Source organism: Procambarus clarkii, chromosome 42, assembly GCF_040958095.1.
Source record: "Procambarus clarkii isolate CNS0578487 chromosome 42, FALCON_Pclarkii_2.0, whole genome shotgun sequence".
NCBI lineage: Eukaryota > Metazoa > Arthropoda > Malacostraca > Decapoda > Cambaridae > Procambarus > Procambarus clarkii.
Genome location: NC_091191.1, coordinates 2,555,763 through 2,565,915, shown reverse-complemented (window position 1 = coordinate 2,565,915; position 10,153 = coordinate 2,555,763).

The following is a 10,153-nucleotide window of genomic DNA, read 5'->3' as shown; positions in this document are numbered from 1 at the left end:
GAGTAAAGTTAGAGAAGAGAGAATAAGGTCGTTACTACTTTTTAACTTGTCACTAAATGAATCTCCACAAAAATTATCAATACTAATAGACCAAACACTAGCCTAACTTAACTGTACCGTTCTTAATCTTAAGTACTTAATTATCCGTTACTCCCACCCTTAACCTACAGCCACCTACGGGACCCAGAGTGTTTCCCTAGCTTCTCCGCGGGTCCACAACTCCAAACTGTTGCCACCCCTGTGACCAGACTATCTAACGTCGAGCGTCCCCAACGTGAAGTCTACTGACATACTAAGCCTCCCCCTAGCATGCTGTACAATACCAGTACACCTCGGGTTATTGTGTTCAAATGGAGTAAAACAGTCGATCGCAATAATCTGAGCAGAACCACCACTTAAAACTACTTAAGAACTACACCTGCCACTCCCCAACTGACCTGGGGACCAGCGGTGGCTGGGTGTCCCCCTGGGACATGCGGGGGTCACCTGTCACACTCAGCTGACCTGCACTACCAACAACCTCTAAGTTCCCAAATCTTATCACTAACATAAATCACTACACATGCAAGTTCTGGTGAACATTCCCTGAACTTCACAAAACTCACAAAATCACTAAAACACATCGCCAGAGAAGCACTATCTCCTAACCTGAAAAAAAACTCGCTAACTCACGAATATTAAACACCTGTCAAGATCTCCCTGATAGCGCCTGAGCGGCAAAAGGACACGTGGGACTGAACAATGTTAAATGAACACCACCATAAACATTGTTCTTCACCGCTGCCACCATTGTAACGGGGGGGGGGGGGGTGGAAATAGCTCTTTCTTGTCCATTATTCCACCCCCCCAGTTAACTAACGAGGCCGGGGGAAACAGCTCTCTCTAGTCCGTTATCCCGTCCTCAGTTAGCTAACTATTCTAGAGCACCCCCAGAGTTCCTAAGGTAGCCTCTCTCGTTCAACACCTTGTAACCTAGGTATTTGACTACCTAGGTGCTAAGACTACAAGGCGCCGTAACTTGATCCGCTACCCGAAACTCTAGAGAGAACTCTAGAACACCTAATCATTGCCACCAACGTATAAGAGAAAACGAAAGGAAAGAAATGAATAGTGAAGTAATTAGTGAGGGTCTGGGGTGAGAGGTAGGGAGGTGGGAGGAGCGAGGAGGGTCATTAGTTGAAAGTGAAAGTTTAGAGAGGGGTGAAGGGAGAGGTGTAGATAGGTAGAAGTAGAAGAGTAGATAGTAGTAGAAGAGTAGATAGTAGAAGACGAAATGCTGCCACCATCCATTCATGATCATTACATACAAGACAAGGAATGGAACTTGTCTGTATCACAAAATTCTCAAATGATGTTCTCAAGGTCACTATTAGTATGTCCCATCTTTCCTGTACTCAGTAAAATCAGGGAACCAATAATCCCAGAGGCTTTCTCACCTCAACTCAACTCTAGGGGACACAAAGGCAATTTAAATAATAAATTCAATTATATTTCACATACTAAGTATCATAATTTAAGCAATGTTCAAGATCTATATATGTAAAGTGAGTCATCCTCCAAGAATCTGAGAACACTACAACTGACTGCCCCTGATCATCACACAACACTTGTAAAACACGACCAAGTCACCTTAATGTTCAACTCACCAAGTGCCTGCCTATAGCTGGATTGAGAGGTGGGGGGGAGAGTCTGCTTTCTGTCAGGCAGCTTCACCGAAGTCCGACCGACAGCCTGTCTCGGCTGTTGTCCTCCTGCTCTGCTGCCTGGTCTTCTGTCTTGTTAATGCTCTCAAATCGATAGTTCTCTGAGTATATATTGGGGAACCTAGTAGCTAACTCCGCCCACAAGTAGATAGCCTTCTGCTCTCTACCAAGCCACTCCTTAAACGTCGGCATGTTTGAAGGCTACCAGGCTCCAATTATAAGATTAGTAGAAGTAAGGTGAAATTCACATGATCTGACCTCAGGTCACTTGGGGTCATTAACTCTTAGAGGTGTGAAACTCAGGCCGACCAAGCTGGCGCCTTCTCAAATTCTTGTCTCTGACTCATATACTATATATATTTTAAATAAACTAAACCAAACACTTTACAGTGTTACATACCTACTACTGCCCCAGGGGTACACGTACCACAGTCTACCTACAACTGTCCCAGGGGGTACACACACCACAGTCTACCTACTACTGCCCCAGGGGGTATACGTGTCACAGTCTACCTACTACTGCCCCAGGGGGTACACATACCACAGTCTACCTACTACTGCCCCAGGGGGTACACACACCACAGTCTACCTACTACTGCCCCAGGGGTACACACACCACAGTCTACCTACTACTGCCCCAGGGAGTACACACACCACAGTCTACCTACTACTTTCCCAGGGGGTACACACACCACAGTCTACCTACTACACCCCCAGGGGGTACATACACCACAGTCTACCTACTACTTTCCCAGGGGGTACACACACCACAGTCTACCTAGTACTCCCCCAGGGGGTACACGTACCACAGTCTACCTACTACTGCCCCAGGGGGTACACACACCACAGTCTACCTACTACTGCCCCAGGGGGTACACACACCACAGTCTACCTACTACTTTCCCAGGGGGTACACACACCACAGTCTACCTACTACACCCCCAGGGGGTACATACACCACAGTCTACCTACTACTTTCCCAGGGGGTACACACACCACAGTCTACCTAGTACTCCCCCAGGGGGTACACGTACCACAGTCTACCTACTACTGCCCCAGGGGGTACACACACCACAGTCTACCTACTACTGCCCCAGGGGTACACGCACCACAGTCTACCTACTACTTCCCCAGGGGTACACGTACCACAGTCTACCTACTGCCCCAGGGGGTACACGCACCACTGTCTACCTACTTCCCCAGGGGGTACACGCACCACAGTCTACCTACTGCCCCAGGGGGTACACACACCACAGTCTACCTACTGTCCCAGGGGGTACACACACCACAGTCTACCTACTGCCTCAGGGGGTACACACACCACAGTCTACCTACTGTCCCAAGGGGTACACACACCACAGTCTACCTACTACTGCCCCAGGGGTACACACACCACAGTCTACCTACTGTCCCAGGGGGTACACACACCACAGTCTACCTACTACTGCCCCAGGGGTACACGCACCACAGTCTACCTACTGTCCCAGGGGGTAAACACACACACCACAGCCTAACTACTGCCCCAGGGGTACACACACCACAGTCTACATACTGTCCCAGGGGGTACACACACACCACAGTCTATCTACTGCCCCAGGGGGTACACACACACCACAGTCTACCTACTGCCCCAGGGGGTACACACACCACAGTCTACCTACTACTGCCCCAGGGGTACAAACACCACAGTCTACCTACTACTGCCCCAGGGGTACACACACCACAGTCTACCTACTGCCCCAGGGGGTACACACACCACAGCCTACCTACTGCCCCAGGGTACACACACCACAGTCTACCTACTACTGCCCCAGGGCTACACACACCACAGTCTACCTACTTCCCCTGGGGGTACACGCACCACAGTCTACCTACTACTGCCCCAGGGGTACACACACAACAGTCTACCTTCTGTCCCAGGGGTACACACACCACAGTCTACCTACTGTCCAAGGGGTACGCACACCACAGTCTACCTACTACTGCCCCAGGGAGTACACACACCACAGTCTACCTACTGTCCCAGGGGGCACACACACCAAAGTCTACCTACTGTCCCAGGGGGTACACACACCACAGTCTACCTACTGCCCCAGGGGGTACACACACCACAGTCTACCTACTGCCCCAGGGGGTACACGTACCACAGTCTACCTACTGCCCCAGGGGGTACACACACCACAGTCTACCTACTGCCCCAGGGGGTACACGCACCACAGTCTACCTACTGCCCCAGGGGTACACACACCACAGTCTACCTACTGCCCCAGGGGGTACACACACCACAGCCTACCTACTGCCCCAGGGTACACACACCACAGTCTACCTACTACTGCCCCAGGGCTACACACACCACAGTCTACCTACTGCCCCAGGGGGTACACGCACCACAGTCTACCTTCTGCCCCAGGGGTACACACACCACAGTCTACCTACTGCCCCAGGGGTACACACACCACAGTCTACCTACTGCCCAAGGGGGTACACACACCACAGTCTACCTACTGCCCCAGGGGTTACACACACCACAGTCTACCTACTGCCCCAGGAGTACACACACCACAGTCTACCTACTACTGCCCCAGGAGTACACACACCACAGTCTACCTACTACTGTCCCAGGGGGTACACACACCACAGTCTACCTACTACTGCCCCAGGGGGTATACACACCACAGTCTACCTACTGCCCCAGGGGTACACACACCACAGTCTACCTACTGCCCCAGGGGGTTCACACACCACAGTCTACCTACTGCCCCAGGGGGTACACCCACCACAGTCTACCCACTACTGCCCCAGGGGTACACACACCACAGTCTACCTACTACTGCCGAAGGGGTACACACACCACAGTCTACCTACTGCCCCAGGGCGTACACACACCACAGTCTACCTACTACTGCCCCAGGGGGTACACACACCACAGTCTACCTACTGTCCTAGGGGGTACACACAAAACAGTCTACCTACTGCCCCAGGGGGTACACACACCACAGTCTACCTACTGCCCCAGGGGGTACACACACCACAGTCTACCTACTGCCCCAGGGGGTACACACACCACAGTCTACCTACTGCCCTAGGGGGTACACACACCACAGTCTACCTACTGCCCCAGTGGGTACACACACCACAGTCTACCTACTACTGCCCCAGGGGGTACACACACCACAGTCTACCTACTGCCCCAGGGGGTACACACACCACAGTCTACCTACTGTCCCAGGGGGTACACACACACACCACAGCCTAACTACTGCCCCGGGGGTACACACACCACAGTCTACCTACTTCCCCAGGGGGTACACACACACCACAGTCTACCTACTGCCCCAGGGGTACACACACCACAGTCTACCTACTGCCCCAGGGGGTACACACACCACAGTTTACCTACTGCCCCAGGGGGTACACACACCACAGTCTACCTACTGCCCCAGGGGGTTCACACACCACAGTCTACCTACTGCCCCAGGGGGTACACACACCACAGTCTACCCACTACTGCCCCAGGGGTACACACACCACAGTCTACCTACTACTGCCGAAGGGGTACACACACCACAGTCTACCTACTGCCCCAGGGGGTACACACACCACAGTCTACCTACTACTGCCCCAGGGGGTACACACACCACAGTCTACCTACTGTCCCAGGGGGTACACACACCACAGTCTACCTACTGCCCCAGGGGGTACACACACCACAGTCTACCTACTGCCCCAGGGGGTACACACACCACAGTCTACCTACTGACCCAGGGGGTACACACACCACAGTCTACCTACTGCCCCAGGGGGTACACACACCACAGTCTACCTACTGCCCCAGGGGGTACACACACCACAGTCTACCTACTCCCCCAGGGGGGTACACACACCACAGTCTACCTACTGCCCCAGGGGGTACACACACCACAGTCTACCTACTGTCCCAGGGGGTACACACACACACCACAGCCTAACTACTGCCCCAGGGGTACACACACCACAGTCTACCTACTGCCCCAGGGGGTACACACACACCACAGTCTACCTACTGTCCCAGGGGGTACACACACACACCACAGCCTAACTACTGCCCAGGGGGTACACACACCACAGTCTACCTACTGCCCCAGGGGGTACACGTACCACAGTCTACCTACTGCCCCATGGGGTACACACACCACAGTCTACCCACTACTGCCCCAGGGGTACACACACCACAGTCTACCTACTACTGCCGAAGGGGTACACACACCACAGTCTACCTACTGCCCCAGGGGGTACACACACCACAGTCTACCTACTACTGCCCCAGGGGGTACACACACCACAGTCTACCTACTGTCCCAGGGGGTACACACACCACAGTCTACCTACTGCCCCAGGGGGTACACACACCACAGTCTACCTACTGCCCCAGGGGGTACACACACCACAGTCTACCTACTGCCCCAGGGGGTACACACACCACAGTCTACCTACTGCCCCAGGGGGTACACACACCACAGTCTACCTACTGCCCCAGGGGGTACACACACCACAGTCTACCTACTCCCCCAGGGGGGTACACACACCACAGTCTACCTACTGCCCCAGGGGGTACACACACCACAGTCTACCTACTGTCCCAGGGGGTACACACACACACCACAGCCTAACTACTGCCCCAGGGGTACACACACCACAGTCTACCTACTGCCCCAGGGGGTACACACACACCACAGTCTACCTACTGTCCCAGGGGGTACACACACACACCACAGCCTAACTACTGCCCAGGGGGTACACACACCACAGTCTACCTACTGCCCCAGGGGGTACACGTACCACAGTCTACCTACTGCCCCATGGGGTACACACACCTCACCCCTGGAACCTTAGCAACATTTGCACATTGGGCAGCGAGCCGGCACATGGAGCTGCCAGCTGCCTGCAGATAATACGCATTTGGTTATTTTCTGTCATTCGCTTGTCACAGTCCGCCCTGTTTTTACCGAGCCGAGGCAATGCGTTGGAAACTGCGTGGGGACTGTAGAGATTAATGCTGAATTGTTTGGACAGTGATAACCTGTTTGGGAACTGGATGTTATGAAGGAGTTATTGTTAGAGAGAGATGGCGTCGGGTCTACGTGGTGGAGGTGTTCCTGAAGATTCCTTGGCTAGGCTCTATTCAATTTCATTTCTTTATTATGCACCCCATGTGCTTAATATCAGTCGATCGAGCGGACAGCACACTGGACTTGTGATCCTGTGGTCCCGGGTTCGATCCCGGGCGCCGACGAGAAACAATGGGCAGAGTTTCTTTCACCCTATGCCCCTGTTACCTAGCAGTAAAATAGGTACCTGGGTGTTAGTCAGCTGTCACGGGCGGCTTCCTGGGGGTGGAGGCCTGGTCGAGGACCGGGCCGCGGGGACACTAAAGCCCCGAAGTCATCTCAAGATAACCTCAAGATAACCCATACCCACCCCCCGTGGGGGCTAGTGGAAAGGGTTACAGAGGCACATAATGGATTCAAGAACTGAACCCCATAGTTCGTTTAGGTAACAGGTGACAATCTTTGAAGCTAGTTACACAATTGTTAATGTCACATACACAAGTACATATACAATCACTTATACATATACATATTAATAACCTTTTTATATCACAAGTGATTCAAGATGAGGCTCACAACAGTCACTATACAAGTCACTTTACATCTATGGTGAGTCACACAGTTACTAGTCTTGCTCCACACCCACCCAACTGGGCGGCAGCTTTACAGTCATGTGCTCCACACCCACCCAACTGGGCGGCAGCTTTACAGTCATGTGCTCCACACCCACCCAACTGGGCGGCAGCTTTACAGTCATGTGCTCCACACCTACCCAACTGGGCGGCAGCTTTACAGTCATGTGCTCCACACCCACCCAACTGGGCGGCAGCTTTACAGTCGTGTGCTCCACACCCACCCAACTGGGCGGCAGCTTTACAGTCATGTGTTCCACACCCACCCAACTGGGCGGCAGCTTTACAGTCGTGTGCTCCACACCCACCCAACTGGGCGGCAGCTTTACAGTCATGTGCTCCACACCCACCCAACTGGGCGGCAGCTTTACAGTCGTGTGCTCCACACCCACCCAACTGGGCGGCAGCTTTACAGTCGCTGTGAGTTTCACTTTGCCTCAAGTCTTCGAGATTTTTGTTATGTTCCTGGAATATTACTGCCGTCAGGATGGTCAATGGTAGTCCAAGATGGTGAGCAGTTACCCCCCCCCCCTCTCCCCTCCCCCCCCCCACACACACTCTCACTCACTCTCACACTATCACTATCACTATCACTATCACTATCACTATCACTCTCTCTCTCTCTCTCTCTCTCTCTCTCTCTCTCTCTCTCTCTCTCTCTCTCTCTCTCTCTCTCTCTCTCTCTCTCTCTCTCTCTCTCTCTCTCTCTCTCTCTCTCTTTGTTTTTTGTCTGTTCAATATCTAATTTGGATATTATAGTCCGAGTTAAATTGAAATCGTTTTTATGTAGGAATGTAATTTCCGCAATAGTATAATTTGATTCACTTACATCATTGTTAGAGACGACTGATTTGATTTCGTTGTACAAGACGCCATTATTCTCACGGTGGAGTTTCTGTTTTTGATACACAAATCCGAGCATTAGACAGACAGACAGGTAAAGGGACAGGTAAACAAGCAGACAGCGGATTGCTCGACGAAAGCACAAAGTAATAGGTTCTGCGCATTTTGGAACTGGCGTTTGAAGCAAAAATTAGAGAAAGCGACGTGGATTATTGGCAATTAGGCGGTGATGAGGCACCCGGGCAGGTCTCTGGCTTTATTAATGGTTCTTAGTTCCTTGTGGAGTATTGAGTAAGGCTTTACTAGTGGTGATGGTCGGCCCCGGGGGGCTGCCCCAGGGCCGGCCTGTCCTTACACTAAACACAACCTAATCAACAAATCCACAAGGGCCGTGATGACGGTTCGAATCTATGCACGGGATGTTCCCAGCTGCGCATTAGTCAACCGTGCCGTGACATGGTTAAAAGAATTACAACTGTATTCATCACAGCCCTTGTGGATTTGTTCATTTGATATATCACACTATTGTGATTTGTGTGTGTATCCAACCTAATCTTTTGTGTTTGTCTCAATAGAGTCAATCAGCTCTCAGTCACTGTCACTGAGAGCGGAACAAATGTGAGAGTGAAGGTTGCCCCGGTGGTGAAGGGAGCCGGTGGCTGAGCGGACACAACACTGGACGCGTGATCCTGTGGTCCCGGGTTCGATCCCGGGCGCCGGAGAGAAACAATGGGCAGAGTTTCTTTCACCCTCCCTGTTACCTAGCAGTAAATAGGTACCTGGGAGTTAGTCAGCTGTCACGGGCTGCTTTCTGGGGGGGGTGGAGGCCTGGTCGAGGACCGGGCCGCGGGGACACTAAGCCCTGAAATCGTCCCAAGATAACGTCAAGAAGGTGAGGTGTGTGACCCGTCTAGTAGGAGCAGGTACACTGTTCCTCCCAAGCATCTGGTACTGTGGTTGACTGATGAAGATTAACCCACCCAAGAGGTGGCACGGGCATGAATAGCCCGTAAGTCTCCTACTGTGACTTACCTGCTCTTAAAGCTGCGTGTGAAGGTGGCATCAGTGTCGTCGCTTCCGGCCCTCCCACCTCTTCATGTCCTTCCACATCTCCATACCCCCCTGAGTATCTTACATGTCGTGATCATGTCCCCGGTGGTTCTACGACTGACAGTTACACAACACAGGCACCACGAGAGACGCAACAATATTGTGTTCCGATAAAAATATCCTGCACATACAAGTAAGACCTGGCACCAGTAAAGTAGTAGTTAGCGCGGTCGGCTTACAACCGATTGAACGCGGGTTCGATGCCCGATCAGGGCAAGACATTTGGGAATGTTTCTCTTCACCTGATGCCTCTGTTCACCTAGCAGGAAATAAGTACTGAGAGTTAGACAACTGTTGTGGGGTTGCATCCTGGGGAAGATCAGCCGTTACTCTCCGGGGAACTCTCCAGGTGTTGGAAATTTCCAACACTAATAAACTACTATTGTATTATAATACATCATCATTATTATATACTAACTACAGTAGTTACTAATTTCACTAACGGTAGTGTCAACATAAATTAACCATTGCATCTGCGTATTAATGCTAGAATTCTCATGAAATCGAGTAGCAACATTGCGTTAGATAATGTCCAGTTAGACACATTTATTACCAATGAGTTAGAGAATTGAATGTGGTTCTCTAAAATTATCAATATTCCGTGTAATAATTACTTACGGATAATATAACTCCCAATAATCTCAAACCGAGAGTTATTCACTAAAATAATTATGTTGTAGCAGTCCTTTCTGTTACGTACGAATGTCATGGAGAACATAAAATCTTCTCCATTTCTCGTTTAACACCGTAAAACGAGAATATGATAATATTTAAATCC